Here is a 17860-nt window from a genome sequence, read left to right as displayed (position 1 = left end):
GTGGGAAATAGGTAGCTGTAGTTATTTTAGTAGAGTTTTATAAAGACAGATGCCTCCTGAGAGAACTTAAGATGTTCTAAGCACTGAGCAAATGTTGATTGATGCATTTATCACTTGAACTGCTATACCACCAGGAAGAGCTGCTAGGTGGAATTAGGGTGCAGAGACCTCCCCTGCCCCAGACAACTACTGTTCTTCCAGCAGATGTGATGCAAGGAGCCCAGCCCCCAGGTGTAATTAGGAACAGTGAGAAAATGGGTAAGTGAAGGGTTAGGGGAGAAAAGAAAAACCAAACCACAATAATGCAGTCGTTTAACTAGCAGGCACTTATTGCAAAATCCATGCTTTGGCTTGAGCTGCTTAATCCATTTAGATCGGGATATTGTTTTACACAACCAGTTTTCTCCATCCCTCCAGTCCTACCAGCCTTTCTGTGGGCCTTTAGGACTGAACCCTGACAAAAAAAAAAACAGTGCAATTGAGAAAGGATTAGGGGTTCAAATGTGTTCCCCACCTTTCTTCCCCTTTTCTTTTAAACTTTCTCCTGATGGCCCAAGCAAGCCTGGTGATACTGGGCCTAGAGAATGGGATGTGGAAAGGGGGGCAAATGGTGTTTGCTCTTCTCTCCAAGCCTCTGTACAAACAGAAGTGTGGTGACTAATATATCAGTCTCTTATAATGCTGCAGTTTCACAGGAACTCAATATGCTTTTCTACAGTTCATCATAGCTGGCCTGAAGCTCTGTGGATAGTGTTGGGAGCAGTGCAAGTACAGAAGCCTGGATGTCATCCTACATTTTTGCCCTCTGCTTGCTCTTGTCTAGTTAAAAAGTGCTGGATTCTGGGTAGAACAGCAGGTATTTGGGGGAAAATAAGCTGAATCTGTGAGGGTTGCTTTCCTGGAAGTACTCCTGGCTCCTCTCCAGCAAGATATGCCTGTAAAAATACTTTTTTTTTTCTAGAGAGCATCATGTTGTCCTGGAGACTTCATCCCATAAATAATGGAGCATTTTCAGCATAATTCGGCACCTCTTTGTTTCAGAAAATTGTGTGTTGGTGGCCAGCATACCCTGTGCTTTGCCCTTCACTGAGTTTTTCCCTCCCCCCTCCATGCTTGCCTTTCGGCAAGAGGAGGAATTTTCTTCATTGACTCTGCTGACCGTTGTTGGTTGGTCAGCTGAGAAACAGCAGGGTGGGTTGCCTCTTTTTCAGCATATTTTTAAACAGTTTTTCCAAGCAAGCTTGAAGCAATGTTTTGACCAGCATGGCCCCCATAAAGATCCTGTAGAGTGGGATGAGCTGACAAGTCTCAAGACCTTCCCTGCTTGCTGGCCTAGTCATGTTGCCCTCCATGCTATGTCAAGCTCAAACTCATAAATCTGTCTCTGAAGGTTGCAGGCAACACTGCTCCTCCCTGCTTATCGACTCTTGGCACTGAACTGTGCCACCCCACCCTTCTGGATGGCAGCTAATACCAACCCAATCCACCTTTTCCTTCCACCACTACCTCTTACTGTTTCCAGGCCAGCCCTTGCCCACAAAAGACCCTTTCCATTTACCTTGCCTTAGCTGCTAATCTTCATGTGGGTCCTTGTGAAAGTCACTCCCGTGCCGTGCTCTTTACTTTTGTTGCAATGCTCATCCCCTGCTTCCTTGCTGGGCTGGGAGCTCATGTGAGCTTGGGGGAAACCAGGCTGTGGGCTTTAATCATCTCTGCAAGCTATCTTTTGGAGCTCTCCTTTCTGGCAGCTGCTAAAGGAGGCTACTCACTGACAAGAGCTGTTGAAACTCTGGAGCAGGGAGAGCAGATTCCTGGACAACCTCCACTTTTATTTCATCAATTCATACCACACAGGGCTCTAGGAGATCCAACTTCCTAAAGCTGGATGCCAACTTCTGACTGCTCTCGCAGCCCTATGGAAGGTAGCGGCTCATGTTTTCTGTTCTCTGGGACAGCAAGAGGTATTTGGCAATTAGGTCTGCACAGAAAGCTTGGTGTTTTTTCACTGCCTCCATCAGGGCTGGTGGAGAAGAGACAGTAGAAGGTACCCATCCAGGTCTTCCAGGACTTTCCCAAGGGCTGCCAGTTGTTGTTCCTTGCTGGGAATCCACTGGAAGCATTGCAAGTTTGCTCCTGGTTTGTGTGGAGCTATTGTGTGTCACTGCGTAAAGGTACATAATCAGATAAGATTTGGATATAGGGTGTTTCATGTGACACTTGTTTTTGTTCTCCTCAGGATGCCTTCAGTGATCTTGCTTTGTTCTTTTATGACAAACACGGTGGAGAAGTGATTGCGGTTTTGTGGAAACCTGTGAGCTTTCAGCCTCAGCCTTTTAAGGTGAGTTCTTGACTCTACTTTAGGCTTCATGTTACCAACCTGGTTGGTTAGAAGGCTGCCTTCTATGTTGTAATTGCTTTATCTGACTCATCAACCCAAAAGCTCTTGGAGAAGTTGAGCTAAGACTTCTGTCCCTGTATTAGAAGAGGTGAAGCTGAGGCAGGGATGTGATCATGGTTCCTTAGTCATCAGCAAAGCTGGAAAGAGGACTTTTATCCCTAGATGAGCCCCAGCAGCTGCTTGGTAGGTTAAAACAGAGTTTGGTCTTTCAGGTGCTCTTTTGGGAGATGGGGGATGCATTGTTTGCCAGAGATGACTGGTGTGTGTAGCAGCCTGTCCCTGCTTCTCATGGGCTGCATGTCTCTTACCCAGAAATACCCAACCTGTAAGAAGCTGGGGCAGCAGCCTCAGGTTTGTAGTGCCCAAGTCCTGTTAATATATGGAAATATTTTCCAGCTGCACTGTGTGGGTTGTCAAACTCTAGAGGGTGCTTAAGGTAGTTCTCAGGCATGCTGGAGTGATTCATGCTGCTTTCTATGAAGGAAAGATGCAAAGAAATTGGTGACTCATGACACAGAGTTGGCAGTCCAGGCTCCTCTGCTGTCAGTCTCCCTCTGGGTGATTTATTCTCCCCTTTTCGTGGCCAGAGGCATTGGCCAATTCATCCTGGCTGCTGTTGTGGAAGTTATTCACAGCAGTGAAACAAGAGGAGTAGATGCTTGGATCTGAGCTGAACTTGGCCTTCTTAAACATTATTTATTTATTTATTTATTTATTTTATTTTACTCTGATGGAGCCAAGGATCTTTCCCACCTTGATGTCTTCACACCTGATCATAGCTCAGAGCCTAGGTGTTTAATCACTCTGGGATGTCTTGCCTTTCAGACACCCTGTCTGCTCAGCTCAGGAGGTCCTTCATGCACCCGTGCCTGTTACTGTGAATATCACAGAATCACAGAACGGTTGAGGTTGGAAGGGACCTCCAGATATAATCCAGTCCAACCTCCCTGCTCCAGCAGGGACACCTAGAACACATGGCCCAGGGTGGCATCCATGCAGGTTTGGAAGATCAATATAGTGCTGTGAGAGGGTTGGATGTGTTGAGGCAGGAGAGGGGTTACTTTTCATACTTGGGGCTTGCAAAGATTGCAAAGCAGCTCTCAGGTGTTGCCATTTGCACAACTTTTGTATCTCCTACAGGTCTCCAGCATGAAAGGAAGGATGGTGACAACTCTGAACAATGAGCTGGTCTGCGTGCCCAATGTGGAGGCGATTCTAGAGGACTTTGAAGTTTTGGGAGAGTGTCTGGTCAAGAGAGCGGAAGCTCGTACAAAGTGGACCATCTAAGGCTTCTAAGAGGTGTCAGAGGGACCTGTTTGGAAGCAGAGCATTTGTTCATGCCAGAACTCTTCCTTTTTATGAACTGGTCCAAGGAAAGGCTTTACTTTTTGTTTATTTGTTTAATTCAAAACTGTATCTCTTGCTCTATTTATATGCCTTCCTCAGAGAAATGCTGTCCTTCTTGAGAAGGAACCTATTACTGTTTTTAAGATTACAAATGCCTTTTTTTTTTATTTTGGAGGGAATATAAAGACAGGATGAAGCATGTGAAAGTTCTCCCGTTTGTCACAGGAAACAAAATTGCATTCATGTGAAAATATTAAGGGTGTTATGTGAAAATGTTATGGGTGTTGAGAAGGCTCCTCTCTAAACAGAGTGATGTTAGGTGTTACTCTAAGGGTCCACAAAACCAAAGAGATACTCAACCATCCAGAAAGGGCCGGATTGTTTCTCTGAATTTAGCTCTGGCAAGACCACATTTAGGGTGCAGTGTCCAGTTCTGAGCTCTCCAATACAATAGACATGCATGCGCTAGTGCAAGTCCAGTATTGGCCCACAATGATGACCAAGAGCTCAGAGCATCTGACATGTGAGGAGAAGCTGAGTCTACTGGACTCATTTAACCTGGAAAAGGGAGGGCTTGTGGGCCATCTTACCAATGTGTATAAATACCTGACTGGGGAGGGTGAAGAACAGACACTCTTCTCAGTGAGGAGCAGGTTTCCCTTCCCCCCTACACCAGGGCTGTCACGGGAGCAACAACTCTGGGGCTCTGCCCCATGCTGCCTTATTCCTTGCTGAGGAATAGCTAGAGAGGGACAAACTCTGTTCTTATAGCCAAGAATTCTTCCTGCTCTGTCCTCTCCAGAGCAGCTCCCACCCCAGGTAGCTTGTGGGGTATACCCTGGATATGCCCTGCAGCAGTAGCGTTGCAGCTGACAATGTAACAGAAGCAGGTAAAAGCAATCTTATTGCTTGTCACAGAAATGTCCATTTTGGAGACTGATACTGGTATAGCAGCAGAAGCCTTGAAACTGACAAGGGCTAGACCAACTTGAGGGTCAGATGTTTTCGAATGTTTCCCCTTGAACTGTTCAGCTATTTCTTCTTTGCTGATTTGGAAAGTCAAGATCTTTTCAGAGGTGCTTTTGGTGTCTCTGGCTGTCTGATTTGAGGCTGACTTCCTAAAAACACTAAGTGCTTGTCTCCTTCAATATAGGAGCTCTTATAAGGAGCTCTTCAAATAAAGGCTCCTATAAAGAGCACTTGGCTCGGACACTCAAAATCACCAGTCCTTTTTGAAAGCCTTTAGCCTAAATTTTCATGGCTGGCTGGGGAAGGAGAAGTTTAGTTTTTTGACATAGGAAGGAAAGGGTCTCCCCTAGTTTACTGGTAAAATATGTACGTCCTCCCCATTGTATTCCCACAGTGACCTTGATGCTTGGCTATGGGCTGGCTTGTTTGTCAGGGTTTCTGTTATCAGGAAAAAAAAGCTCTGAACATAAAGCAATTTTTCCTGAGACAGTTGCTTTCTGGAAGTGCTGATAATGATGTGCGACTCTGACAAGTGAGGGCTTTTGAAGCACGTGGATCTCCCCAGGAAGGCAGAGCAGCTGCCTTGCCAGGGTGAGTCACCTAGCAAATAGGGGTGCACTGTAGGGAATGGAAAATCAAAATGGGAGGAAAATGCCTCAGAAAGAAAAATACCCCCTCCCCTTATTGAAGATTGGAAATAGGAAAATGATCCCCTGACTCTATGTAGGGACTTTTCTCTGTCCAGGTTAAACCAAATGATCTCAGATCTGCACCATAGAATAGTGGTTATGGATCAAGATAAAAATTAGGTTGAAAATTTGTGATTCAATAGTAAGATCTCTTGGTAAGCCCAGGCTTACAGGAATCTCTAACTGCTGTTGGTTTGTATTGGTTTATCTAATTTGGGTTTGAAGGAGAAAGCCACAGTGGTGATGCATGTGAATGAAAGATCAGGAAAACACGTGTCCTTTGTTTCTGTGAATATTAAAACATTGGGACTTACAGTGTTTGGGAGGAGAACTACAGTAGTGGCTCTGCTGAGCTCTGAGTTTACAGCTTGCTGGCTGAGCTCAGTGTGTTGAGGGGTGACCTGCCTTGTGTTAAGGCAGGACGGGAGCTTGGTCCTCAGCTGGAGCTGCTGCCAAAGGCTTTAGGCTTGTGCCTCTATGTGGCTGAAGACCTTGGTGATGTTACGGGACAAGGAAGAAGGGACATCTGACTGCTTGTGGGCAGCAGCCCTGTAGTGACACCAGGGAACAGCCGACCATGTCCTGGAGCAAGGGCCCCCCCAAACCAGGCACCCAGTGAGGCAAGGGAGATGGTGCTGGCTTTGCTCCATCCAGCAGGATCAGGGCTTGTGGGGCAGGACAAGTCCAGGACAAGAGGTGTCATATAAAGCAGGGCTGAACCAGCTCACAGTGTTGTGTCTTGTCGATGGGGATTAAGTTATGTAAAGGCTCAGCCAGGTGGAATAATCTGCAAATGAATCCCCAGCTCCCTCCCATGCCAACCCAGCGCTTCTGAGGTGGGAGGGAGCGTGCAGGTGGTGGCAGGAGGACCTTGGTCTGATCTTTTCTTCACCTGATGGTCCTGTCCCAAAGACCTTTGCTTTCCCCTTCACCTTCCAAAATAGCCCTCCTCCATGGCCCTCCCTTGCACAGATGTAGGGCAACACTCCCTTGTTACATTTTTCCATATGTTATATTTTGTCCGTATATGTGTGCCTGCACCTTTTCCTTCCCTGTTGTGGAGCACCTGGTGCTTGGGACCTGTCTAAGGGGTAGTGAGGCGTTGGGGAACCAAGTGCCTTTCACTGGCAGCTGTGGGGCCAGTGGCCTCTGCTGTGTTGTTACTTGCCCTAGATGAGCGAACAGGGACTCGTGGCTTCCATCTCTGCAGCTCCTAGCCCCGGTCCCTTTGCCACCCAGTTGAAAGCAATTCTTCTAGTGAGTACTGCAGCTCCTGGCCGTGAAGGTGATGTTTTTCATTGGTAATGGCAATTTGTTTAGCCCCAGTGACTTACCACAGCCCTTTACAAAGAAGCAATAAGATCCTTTCCCTGCCCTGGGGCACTTACTTAGGATTGGAGACAGATGCGATGAGACATGGTGGGTGCGAGTGACGGCTGGGGCAGGGAGCCAGCAGGGCTCTTTTGGGGTGTGTGGGGGGAAGACGGGTCCAGGAGAGGAGGAAGGGGAGGACATCACTGTGACGTGGATCCAGATGTAACAGGAATCCCTGCGTCACCCCAAAAGTGGCTCCTGTTGTCCAAAGCATCAGGATTTACCTGGATTCTGTATAAGGAGAGCCCCAGCACTGCTCCCTTTCCTGTAATTCCTCCCTGTGGGGCTCTGGGGGATTTTGGTTGCACCAGGGTGTTCCGGATGGGCTCGGGATTCAGCAATAATCAGCCAGAATGAGGTGACTACATCAAGCATTTATTCAGGTGAAAGCACATAAAAGAAGCCAAGTATGGATAGCTACTCATGAGGTGATACCTGCCGATCTGGACCTGAAGATCCTCTCGAGCTGGCAGATGAGAGCGAGAGAGTTGCTGACCGGCTCCCGCGGAGACAGCGCAGGCCTCAGAGTTAGGAGTTTCTCCTTCCCCCCGCTCTCTCCGCACTGTCCTCTCTGTGCCTGGTGCATCCTGGCACATAGGGTCAGTAGGACCCAGGAGGCAGCCCGGGGGGCGGACAAACTCCGCCTCTAGTTGCGCAACTCTCCTCCGGGGTGCGCAGGCGCGCACACCAGTCGGGGTTCCCAGCCCTCAATTCGAGGGTCCTGCCTTCCTCCTCTTCTTCCTCATTTCTGGGTGTTTGACCTCCAAAGCTAGTTTGGAGGACGTCTGCGGTTAAGTTGGCTACGAGCCCGGCCGAGCGGCCGGCTTCAACAGGTTTCCGGGGGGGCTGCCTGTGAATCGGGCTGAGCAGCTGCATCCGTGCTCCTTATCACTCATCCTGGGCAGGCAAACATCTTCTTTCCTAAGGTCTGGCCTCTTCTTCTCACAGGAGATTTTTATGACTCTACAGATCACAGAAATTTCCACCTCCAATACACAGGGCTCTCCAGCATGGCCACCCACTGGGGTCTCTGGATTGCTTCTTGCTATGGGCCACCCTGTGTGCCAGCAGCTGGCAGCGAGTCCTGTGTGTGAGGCTGCCCCAGGGCCACAAACAGAAATTTCACTGCGTGGCTGAGGAAGAACTTCTTTCCTGTGAGGGTGCCAGAGCCCTGGAACAGGCTGCCCAGAGAGGCTGTGGAGTCTCCTTCTCTGGAGATCTTCCAAACCCGCTTGGATGCCGCCCTGTGCCACGTGCTCTGGGTGTCCCTGCTGGAGCAGGGGGGTTGGAATAGATGATCTCTAGAGGTCCCTTCCAACCTCAACCATTCTATGATTCTGTTGTTGAGCCTGGCCTGGCACCGCTTGGCTTTTTGCTACCTACGTGTGAAAAGTGCTGTAAAAAGTGCCTTGATCTAGCAGCATGGAGAAGTGGCTCCATTTATCTTTCCTTCTCAGCTGCCTGCAGCAGGGCTTGCATAGGTGACATAGAATCATAGAATCATAGAATGCTTAGGCTTGGAAGGGACCTCTAGAGATCATCTAGTCCAACCCCCCTGCATACGCAGGGTCACCTAGAGCACGTGGCACAGGACTGCGTCCAAGCGGGTTTTGAAGATCTCCAGAGAAGGAGACTCCACAACCTCTCTGGGCAGCCTGTTCCAGTGCTCTGTCACCCTCACTGTTAAGAAATTTTTCCTTAAGTTCCTGTGGAACTTTTGGTGCTTCAGTTTCCGGCCGTTTCCTCTAGTCCTATCAGTGGCCACCACTGAAAAGAGACCAGCACCATCCTCCTCACTGCCTCCCTTGAGGTACTTATAGACACTGATTAGATCCCCTCTCAGCCTTCTCTTCTCCAGGCTGAACAGGCCCAGCTCCCTCAGCCTCTCCTCGTAGGGCAGATGTTCCAGGCCCCTGATCATCCTTGTAGCCCTGCGCTGGACTCTCTCCAGTAGCTTCACATCCCTCTTATACTGTGGAGACCAGAACTGGACACAATACTCCATATGTGGCCTCACCAGGGCTGAGTAGAGGGTCAGGATCACCACTCTCTGGGCCCTGCCATTCAGCCAGTTCCTAATCCACCTCACTGTCCACTCATCTATCCCACACTTCCAGAGCTTGCCCAGGAGGATGTTGTGAGGGATGGTGTCAAAAGCCTTGGTGAAGTCGATAGACGACATCCACCGCTCTCCCCTCGTCTATGCAGCCGGTCATTTCATGATAGAAGGCTATCAGGTTAGTCAAGCATGATTTCCCCTTGGTGAATCCATGCTGACTACTCTTGAGCACCTTCTTGTCCTCCATGTGCCTGGAGACAACAGCTAGTATGAGCCGTTCCATCACTTTACCGGGGACGGAGGTGAGGCTCACTGGCCTGTAGTTGCCTGGGTCCTCCTTCTTGCCTTTTTTGAAGACTGGCATGACATTGGCCTTCTTCCAGTCTTCTGGCACCTCCCCTGTTCTCCAGGATCTTTCAAGGATGATGGAGATCGGCTTAGATATGACCTCTGCCAGCTCACACAGCACTCTGGGGTGCATCCCATCAGGGCCCATGGATTTGTGGGTATTGAGGTTCCTTAGGTGCTCTCTGACCCAATCTTCCTCTACCCAGGGCAGGTCTTCCCCTCCCCCGGCTTCTTCTCTTGTCCCTAGGGCCTGGGCTCTAATGGGCTGCCCTTGGTAAACACCGAAGCAAAGAAGGCATTCAGCAACTCTGCTTTTTCTGTGTTATTCGTAACCAGGGTGCCCATCCCGTCCGCCAGCGGACCCACATTTTCCCTGATTTTCCTTTTGCTGTTAATGTATTTAAAGACATTTTTCTTGTTATTTTTAACGTCCCTTGCCAGATTGCGTTCCAACCGTGCCTTAGCTTTCCTTGTTGCATTTCTGCATTTCCTGACTACGTTCCTGTATTTCTCCCAGGGGACCTGTCCTTTTTTCCACATTCTGTATACCGCTGCCTTCTGCTTGAGCATTGCCACAAGCTCCCTGCTCATCCACACAGGTCTCCTCCCCCTCTGCCTGCCTTCCTGCCCACAGGGATGCACTGCTGCTGGGCGTGGAGGAAGTGCCGCTTGAAAACTAACCAGCCCTCTTGGGCCCCCCTTCCTTCTAGAGCACTAGCCCATGGGATTCTACCGAGGAGGTCTCTGAAGAGGCTAAAGTTGGCCCTCCTGAAGTCCATGGTTGCAAGGCTACTTACAGCCCTGCCTCCTCCTCGTTGAATCCTGAACTCCACCAACTCATGGTCACTGCAGCCGAGGCTACGCCCCACCTTAACATCCCCTACAAGGCCCTCCCTATTTGATAGCACGAGGTCCAGTAGCCCACTTCTCCTCGTCGGTTCCTCCACAACCTGCGTCAAAAAGTTATTGTCGACGCTCTGCAGGAACCTCCAGGGACTGCTTATGCCTGGCTGTGTTGTCCTTCCAGTTGATGTCGGGGTAGTTGAAGTCCCCCATGAGAACCAGGGCCTGTGACCGTGAGGCAATATCCAGATGCCTATAGAAGGCCTCATCAACCTCCTCGTCTTGGTCAGGTGGCCTGTAGCAGACACCCACCACAGTGTCTCCCACATTAGCCTGCCCTCTAATCCTTACCCACAAGCTCTCAACTCGCTCATCCTCCACTCCCAGGTTGAGCTCCATGCATTCCAGTTGCTCTCTCACATAAAGAGCAACTCCACCACCTCGCCTTCCCAGCCTGTCCTTCCTAAAGAGCACATAGCCTTCCATGGCAGCGCTCCAGTCGTGCAAGCTATCCCACCATGTCTCTGTGATACCAATGAGATCATGACGCTGGGACCGCACACAGATCTCCAGTTCATCCTGCTTATTCCCCATGCTTCGTGCGTTGGTGTACAGGCATTTCAGGGAAGCAACAGAGGCCACAGGTTTCCCAGGAGGGGTGAAAGAGGACCCTCCGTGATCATTTCCTATCCTCACTTCCTCACTAGCATACTCCCACTGGACGCCATCTGACCTAGGCTATGCGGTACTGCTTGCCGTGTCAGTGTGCCACTCCCCTTCCCCCTTCTTGCCTAGTTTAAAGCCCTCCTAACCAGGTTGGCCAGCCTTTTGGCAAAGAGACGTGTGCCCCTCTTGCTGAGATGGGTCCCATCATTCCCCACTAGCTGGTGGTCATCAAACAGAGTCCCATGGTCATAGAAGCCAAAACCCTGTTGCCAAGCCCAGTGGCGCAGCCAATTGTTCATCTCCCATATCCGCCTTCTCCTCCTTGAATCCATTCCCCTCGTTGACAGAATAGAGGAGAACACTACCTGGGCACCCGTACCTTTGATGGCCATCCCTAGGGCTCTGAAGTCTTGCTTGATATCCTTCATTTTCCCCATGGCATCATTAGCGCCCACGTGAAACAATACTAGAGGATAATAGTCCGACTCCTGAACAATCCTTGGGAGCCTTTCTGTAACATCCTTTATTTTGGCCCCTGGCAAGCAGCAGACCTCTCTGGATGAGGGATCCGGTCTACATATCGGTGCCTCCATGCCCTGTAGCGACATGACCAAGTTCTGTGCTGGGAGCAGGGCTAGGGGTCTGGCATCACTCCCTCCCTCTGCTCCCCAGGACCTTGCGCTGCTTCCAGGCTCTGCAGGCTGGGAAAAGGAGGAAAAACAGCACCTCATAAAGGCTCTTCCTGGGCGTGAAAATATTTTAATGGGCCTGCCGCTGCATCTACAGAATAATGTCAGAAGCTGCCAAAATGGCTTTTTCTCCAAGGGCAGCTGCAGTGCTGCCATTTGGGAGCTACCCAAGATAAACTATCAGGCAGAAACACACTTCTCTGAGGCCCTCCCGCACCTCGGCCACTGTGGAAGCAGGAATCCTCGGAGCGGCTCTTCTCCTGCAAAGAGATTTCTCCTGAGAGGCAGGTGCCCCTGGAAATACTGGGTGGCTGCATAGGCTCAGTCTGGAGCATGATTCTCCCTCCAGTGCCACCCTCAGTCACATCCTGCAGAAGTGACCAGCTCCTGCCTAGGGTCATGGCCGGAATGAGCGCAGAACCTGATGGTGAAACTCACCCGAAAGGCTCGCAGGGCTTGAGTTTCATCTGAAACCACAAGAATGGTGGTAGGTTTTTGTGCAAAACTCAGCGACCTCCTTTGGGCCCATGCCAACCTTTCAGGCAACATTTTATTTATTATTTTCCCTTCTGGACTTTGGGCTGAGCAGCAGGAACTGACAGACCTCATTCAGGCAGTGATTTATGCCTTGAACTGGTCTCCTTGGGGCAAACAGGTCCCAGTATGAGATAGGGTAGATATCAGCTGTACCAGCACATATACATATATATATATATATATATATATACACACCTCTAGCCTGTGGACTCCTTTGGGCAGTGGATGGGAAACTGGACAGGGTGCTCCTCTCTTGGAAAGAGACTAAGCAATCTCTATGCAGAGCTGCCAGAGAGGGCCAAGGCAAGTCCGCCACCAGAGCAGCAATGCTAGGCATTGAGCAGACTAAACCCCTGCTTGCACTGGAACTGCTGGGTTTTGGGCACTCTGATGGTGACTTTCAGGCCCGGCTCTGTTGGCAGGAATCCCCAGCAGCCCTCAGCCCATGTTCGCCTCACTTGGCACAGAGCAGGCGTGTTGTAACACTGACACAAGGGGAGCCAGGGTCTGTTTGCTGCTTCAGTATCAAGAAAACATGAATCTAGGCCAATAAAAATAGCTAATCTGGAAGTGGCAGGTTTAGAGGTAACGCTGAGAGAGGGGAGGGGAGAGGAGAGGGGAGGGGAGGGGAGGGAGAGGAGAGTTTGTGTTGCCCTCTGCTTTGCCAATGCTGCCTTCAGGCTCCTCTTGCAGTGTTGCCCATCTCTGGTCCAAACCCTTGGACTTCAGAGCCCACTAGGACATGCTGAATCTGCAAAACCTTTCAGAAAGCTCAGACTGCAAAGCCTCTGCTTAGGCTGCTCTTGTGCAGCTTGTGACTGCTGGTGAGTGTCCTCTTGGCTGCCAAGGGCTGTACCATGTGGATGCTCTCCAGCAGGCACTGCAGCTGCTGATGCTGACTGGGGTCAGAGCAGGGTTGCTCTAGCTGGGACCCTGCATCCTGTGAGCCTACAGACACTCTTGTCATAAGCACCACATTCTGTCACATATCCTGGGACACCTGGAGGACACTGGGAGGGCAGAGAAGTGGGAAACTCAGAATGAGTTTCCCAGGAACATGCTCTGCATCTCAAGGAGGTCCCTCAGTGCTGATGATGGCTCTGGGGGCTCCTGAGTGCAGAGCTCCTGCTTCCCCATGGGGCAAAGGAGCCCTGGGACTCAAGAGACAGCCCTGCTCCTGCTCTCTCTGGTAGCAGCACAAAGGACATGGGAGGGCTGGATAAGCAGGTTTGGGGGTTGGTCTTTCAAATGGGAGTGTGGCAACAGTATGGAAAGATCCAGTTTCCATTTTCGAACTCCATGATTTCAGCAGTAACATATCCAAGGAGCAGTGTCCCAGCAGATGGATGGATGGATGGTGCTACTCAAGGCTTTCCTTTGTGCCCCATAAACCACCTATGTCATGTGCTCTAATATGGGACATCTGGCACCCTCGTGTGGCCCCACCACTGAGCTGCACGCTGACTTGGGCACTGAGCAAAGAGACGTAGAGCCGTTGCCTCTAAACACCCAAGTTAGATCCTCGATTGACTTTTGGCTCATGTGGTCCCTGGGGGCTGCGTGTCTGTGGGAGATGCTCCCCTGAAGTGAAGTGGCAGTGCCAGATCTCTGCATTCAGCAGTTAGAGAATGCTGAATTCACTTCCCTGTCTTAAAATAGAGATAATTCATTGTGGAGCTCTACTTGCTCCTGTTCCGACCCTAGCTCAGGGACATTTATTTATTTATTTATTTATTTTCAAAAACAAAGTGGAACAGCTTCAACAAAAAGCACAGAGAGGCCCCCTTTTCTCCCCACTCTAACCCTCTCTCTGTGTACCTCCTTCTGTGGCTTTATCTCTGCTCCTAGGGCTCCCTTAGATCTCCAAAGTCCCAAGGCCCAGCTCTGATCCAGCCAGGCTGCACAGCCTTGGCCATAGAGCTAGGCAAACTGCTGCACTCTGAGACAGGATTGCCAGAAAAGCCGTGGAGTAGAGCTGTGCAAGGTAAGCAAAGTAAAATCACAGGCAGAGGTAGGATTGTTCAGACAGGCCAACACGGAAAGGTGTAAAATCCTAAAGGAAAAATAACAGGGAGTCAGAGAATTTGCAGAGAATAGACAGAGGCTCGCCATCACTGAGGGGCCGTTCCAGGGGACTGGAGGCTGAGCATTTCCTGCTCAGCCAACAATGCCTGGCCGGGAAAGGCTCTTTGGACATCTTATCAGGGTGATGAACAGACTAATGAGCATAGGAGCTCATTAAGTCCTAGCTATATTTTTTATGCATTGGTCAAAAAAAAAAAAGTCATTGCTTTATACTTTTAAGACTAAGTCTATTTTCCACTGGACATGCTTGATTTGTCCAGGTCTCTTTTAAGCAATCCGAGCAGAGTCACACCATCCCACTGCTTTTTCATTCTTATACCCCAATGAGCATCTGGTATGTGCTGGGGACCAATCCTGGGGGGATGGGAGTTTGTGTGGGTCTGAGCAGGGCTACCCCAGCACATTGTGAACAGCAGGACTGGCTCTGGATGCTCTGCTCCAGGGTTAGCAGATGACTCTGCCTGGGATAGCAAGTACCTGCTTCCTATAACCATGATCCCTCAGACAGTGCTTATGTGGGGCATCTTTGTCTAGCTTTACACTGGCTAACAGAACCTTCCAATGTAAATCTAGAGTCATTCTGAGAAAAAGTCATCCCCCACCAGGCAGGATGGACAGGTTTGGGGCAGGAATTGCTGGGTGTGGAACTCTTTGGTTTGAGTGATGCTGGACATTGGCTTTGATAATCACAGTGGACCATCTGCCTTGCAGATCTCTAGATGAGTGTTTGATCTACAGGGTTCAGTGGCAATAATACCAGCTGAGACTGATTTTGAGAGGAGTTACGGTGTTTTGAGAGCCCTGATTCCTTAGTGAGGTTGTTATTCTCTCACTGTTGCGGTTTTCACTGCCAGGCCCAGAGCCCTCATGTGGTGTGAACCCCAAGAAGCGTCCCCAAGGTCACTTTTGGGTCAGATGAAGCACCAGAACCATAGCCTGGTCCTGCAGCTGTGCTTGTTCTTCTAGGCAGAGCCTGTCACAAGGATTCAGCTCCCCCTTCCATATGCAAGAATGTGGCAAGAGCAAAATGCACCTTCCCTTACACTTCTTGTTCAAACGCTTGTGACATGCTGGACTAACATGGGGACAATAGATCTGTGGCTGATACTCTGTCACTCTCTCTAATTTGAAAATTCCCCACGGCCCATGAGAGAGCTGATGTGCAAGATGAAGTAACAGATAGCAGGGCTCACACCCAAGTATGCAGAAAGAGTTTTTGGCCAGGTGTGCAGGCCTGCTTCAAGGACAGTAGTATGGGATGCCTCATTAGCAGATAACCAACCTCAAGGAGGGCAGTGCAGGTGTTCTTCAGCACACAAGGAGCAAAAGCAACTGTACGGCTGCTGCGGGACTGAGAAGCTGATTGGATAGTCTCAGTGTAAGCCTTTAGATTATTGGTTTATTCAGTAACTGTGTTACGCATTGTATCCGGGACAGTACAGTATATAAGCTTTATCTGATGCTCAATAAAATGTCTTTGGTTCATTATACTGGAGGCCCTGCTCTCAATACACCACAGCCAGGGGCATATGCAGGTTATGAGTAGGTTCAGCCCTTGGAAGAGATTCCTGTCTGTACCTTGAAAAACTCTCCCTCAATGATGAGGGCAATGTTGGCACTTCACCTGGTGAGCTGACCTTTCTCAAGTTTTATTTATTTATTTATTCATTCTCTACTTTTATCATTGTTGTCAATAAGAGAAGGATCCAGCCCCACAAACACAGAGAAGAACATGCACTGCAACAAGCATAGGTGCAAGAGTGGCTAGTTCACATGAGAAACGGGAGGTGAATGTTCCCATGTTACGCCGGGATCTCTCTACTTTGCTCATAGCTGCCCATATCTGATGCTTCTGAGAAGACGTCAGCATCCCTTGCCTTAACTTTTTTGCAAAGTGTCTTCACCAGGCAATGTGTCCCCTACAAGGCACTGTCTCTGCACCAGGAGTGGCATTAAAACCCAGAGGTTTTACTGGGGAGTCAAGTTCTTGCCTGCTGTAAATCCCCAGGGCTTCCTCCCTTTCTGTGGTGTGGTCCATATGGATTTACACTGTGCCTGACATGTGGCATGCAGATCAGTGCTCTGAAAATGCCTTAACATTTGTGGCAGGTAGTGAAGGTGATGGAAAAAAAGCTGGCATATTTTCTTCTTATAACAAGAAATATACAATGATATCCATACAATTAACTCAGGCAGTAACTATTACTGTGAATGTCATTGTTACATGTTCCCTCCAACCCTGCAAATATACATATACGTATATCTGTATCTATACTTTTATTTATGTATATCTATATATCAACTTTCACAGACATTCCTTAGCCAGGTGCTTGATCCAGAAGCAAGAGGAGGAAGAAAAACATTCTTCCTCCTGACGGAGCCCAAGGCAAGATGGACACCGCTGTCCCTGGCAGGGGAGTACATAGTTTCTCTGTGGTCTGCTTTCACTGCTGTTCTCTCCGAGAGGTTGCTTCCTTTCCTTCCCCTCCTGCTTTCCTATTTCCTTTTTTAATTCTCTGTCCCAAGTTCTGAAGTCCACCACCTGCAGGGATCTGAACCCAAGCCTCTCTCATGAAGGCACAAGCAGAGCTGATAGGGAACCAAGAGAAAAGACTCTTGACAGCTCTCTTGCTGAAGCCCTTCTGCCATGCACTTACCAATGGGGGTGATTTCATCTTTCAACCAGTGAATAATTTCCCACAAAGTTTAGGGCTTTCAAAAAGATAGACATGGAAATCTCACTATGGCCATTTAGCATGTAGAATCATAGAATTGTTAAGGTTGGAAGGGACCTCTAGAGGTCATCTAGTCCAACCCCCCTGCACACGCAGGGTCACCTAGAGCACGTGGCACAGGACTGCATCCAAACCGGTTTTGGAGATCTCCAGAGAAGGAGACTCCACAACCTCTCTGGGCAGCCTGTTCCAGTGCTCTGTCACCCTCACTGTTAAAAAAAATTTCCTTAAGTTCCTGTGGAACTTTTGATGTTTCAGTTTGTGGCCATCACCTCTAGTTCTATCGCTGGCTACCACTGAAAAGAGGCTGGCTGTAGGGTGGCTGTAAGCATAAGATCTCTTCAGTTTGTGTCTGATTTCTTCAGGGAAAGAAAAGACTTGAGCTTGGATTTCTCTGATGATCAGGTAGAGTCATTCACTCTCTGATGAATGGGTGAAGAACATTAATACTGAGTCCTCTGCATTATAATTGAGGCTTGATGAGGCCTTGGGAGATGGACTGATGACAGGTGTTGCCTCAGTAACCAATCTTGTTTGTTGGCTGTGTTGAAACTGGCTTAGGCGTTATTTGGCCAAGCTACGCACCTTTAGTCATTTCCACTGCTTGGCTGGTGACTGGTTTGACCCAGAGAATTTGCAGTGCTCTCCTCCAAACTTCAGTTTTGGTGCAAATCATTTTCAGAGCGATCATTTTTTCTGAGCTGGGAAACCCTAGCGCAGGGAAAGCTGATGCTGGCCCAGAGTTGCCCACTGCCATGGCCAGCATGGGATCTTTTCGCAGCTGCAAGGCCGCACCTTCCTCTGCGCCTCTGGGCAGGCACAGCAATGGAGAGACCTGCAAGGCATGAGCTTGTGTATCAGTCAGTGCATCTTGATTACTTCAAAGCCACTAAAACTTTCCAGGAGCAACCTGAGACCATTTTGCCAAAGTCCGTTGTCTTTTATTTGACTTTGATGGGAGCTTTGTGCTAGTGACAGCTTCAAAACCCAATCTTAATAAGAACAGCACGATCCTGCAACTATCTCCTCTTGCGCAGGTACCATTGGTATTGGTAATTAGTGGCATTGGTAATTAGTGGCATCATCCTGAATGCATGATTGGTGTGAGACACAGGTGTGGG

The 17860-nt window shown here is 49.3% G+C and overlaps 1 long non-coding RNA gene across 1 annotated transcript; it reads left to right on the top strand.

Moving 5' to 3' along the window:
* Positions 1-2236: 2236 nt before the first annotated feature.
* LOC148590912 (uncharacterized) lies at positions 2237-3951 on the top strand. The gene is made up of 2 exons (XR_015914221.1): positions 2237-2338; positions 3539-3951. It is a non-coding gene; the product is annotated as an uncharacterized LOC148590912 (long non-coding RNA).
* Positions 3952-17860: the final 13909 nt, after the last annotated feature.

This window comes from Tinamus guttatus, unplaced genomic scaffold (genome assembly GCF_059628265.1).
Source record: "Tinamus guttatus ecotype Peru unplaced genomic scaffold, ASM5962826v1 Tinamus_guttatus_pri_ptg001006l, whole genome shotgun sequence".
Taxonomy (NCBI): domain Eukaryota; kingdom Metazoa; phylum Chordata; class Aves; order Tinamiformes; family Tinamidae; genus Tinamus; species Tinamus guttatus.
The sequence above is the reverse complement of the archived record's forward strand: the minus strand, read 5'-3'. Positions and strand labels throughout refer to the sequence as shown.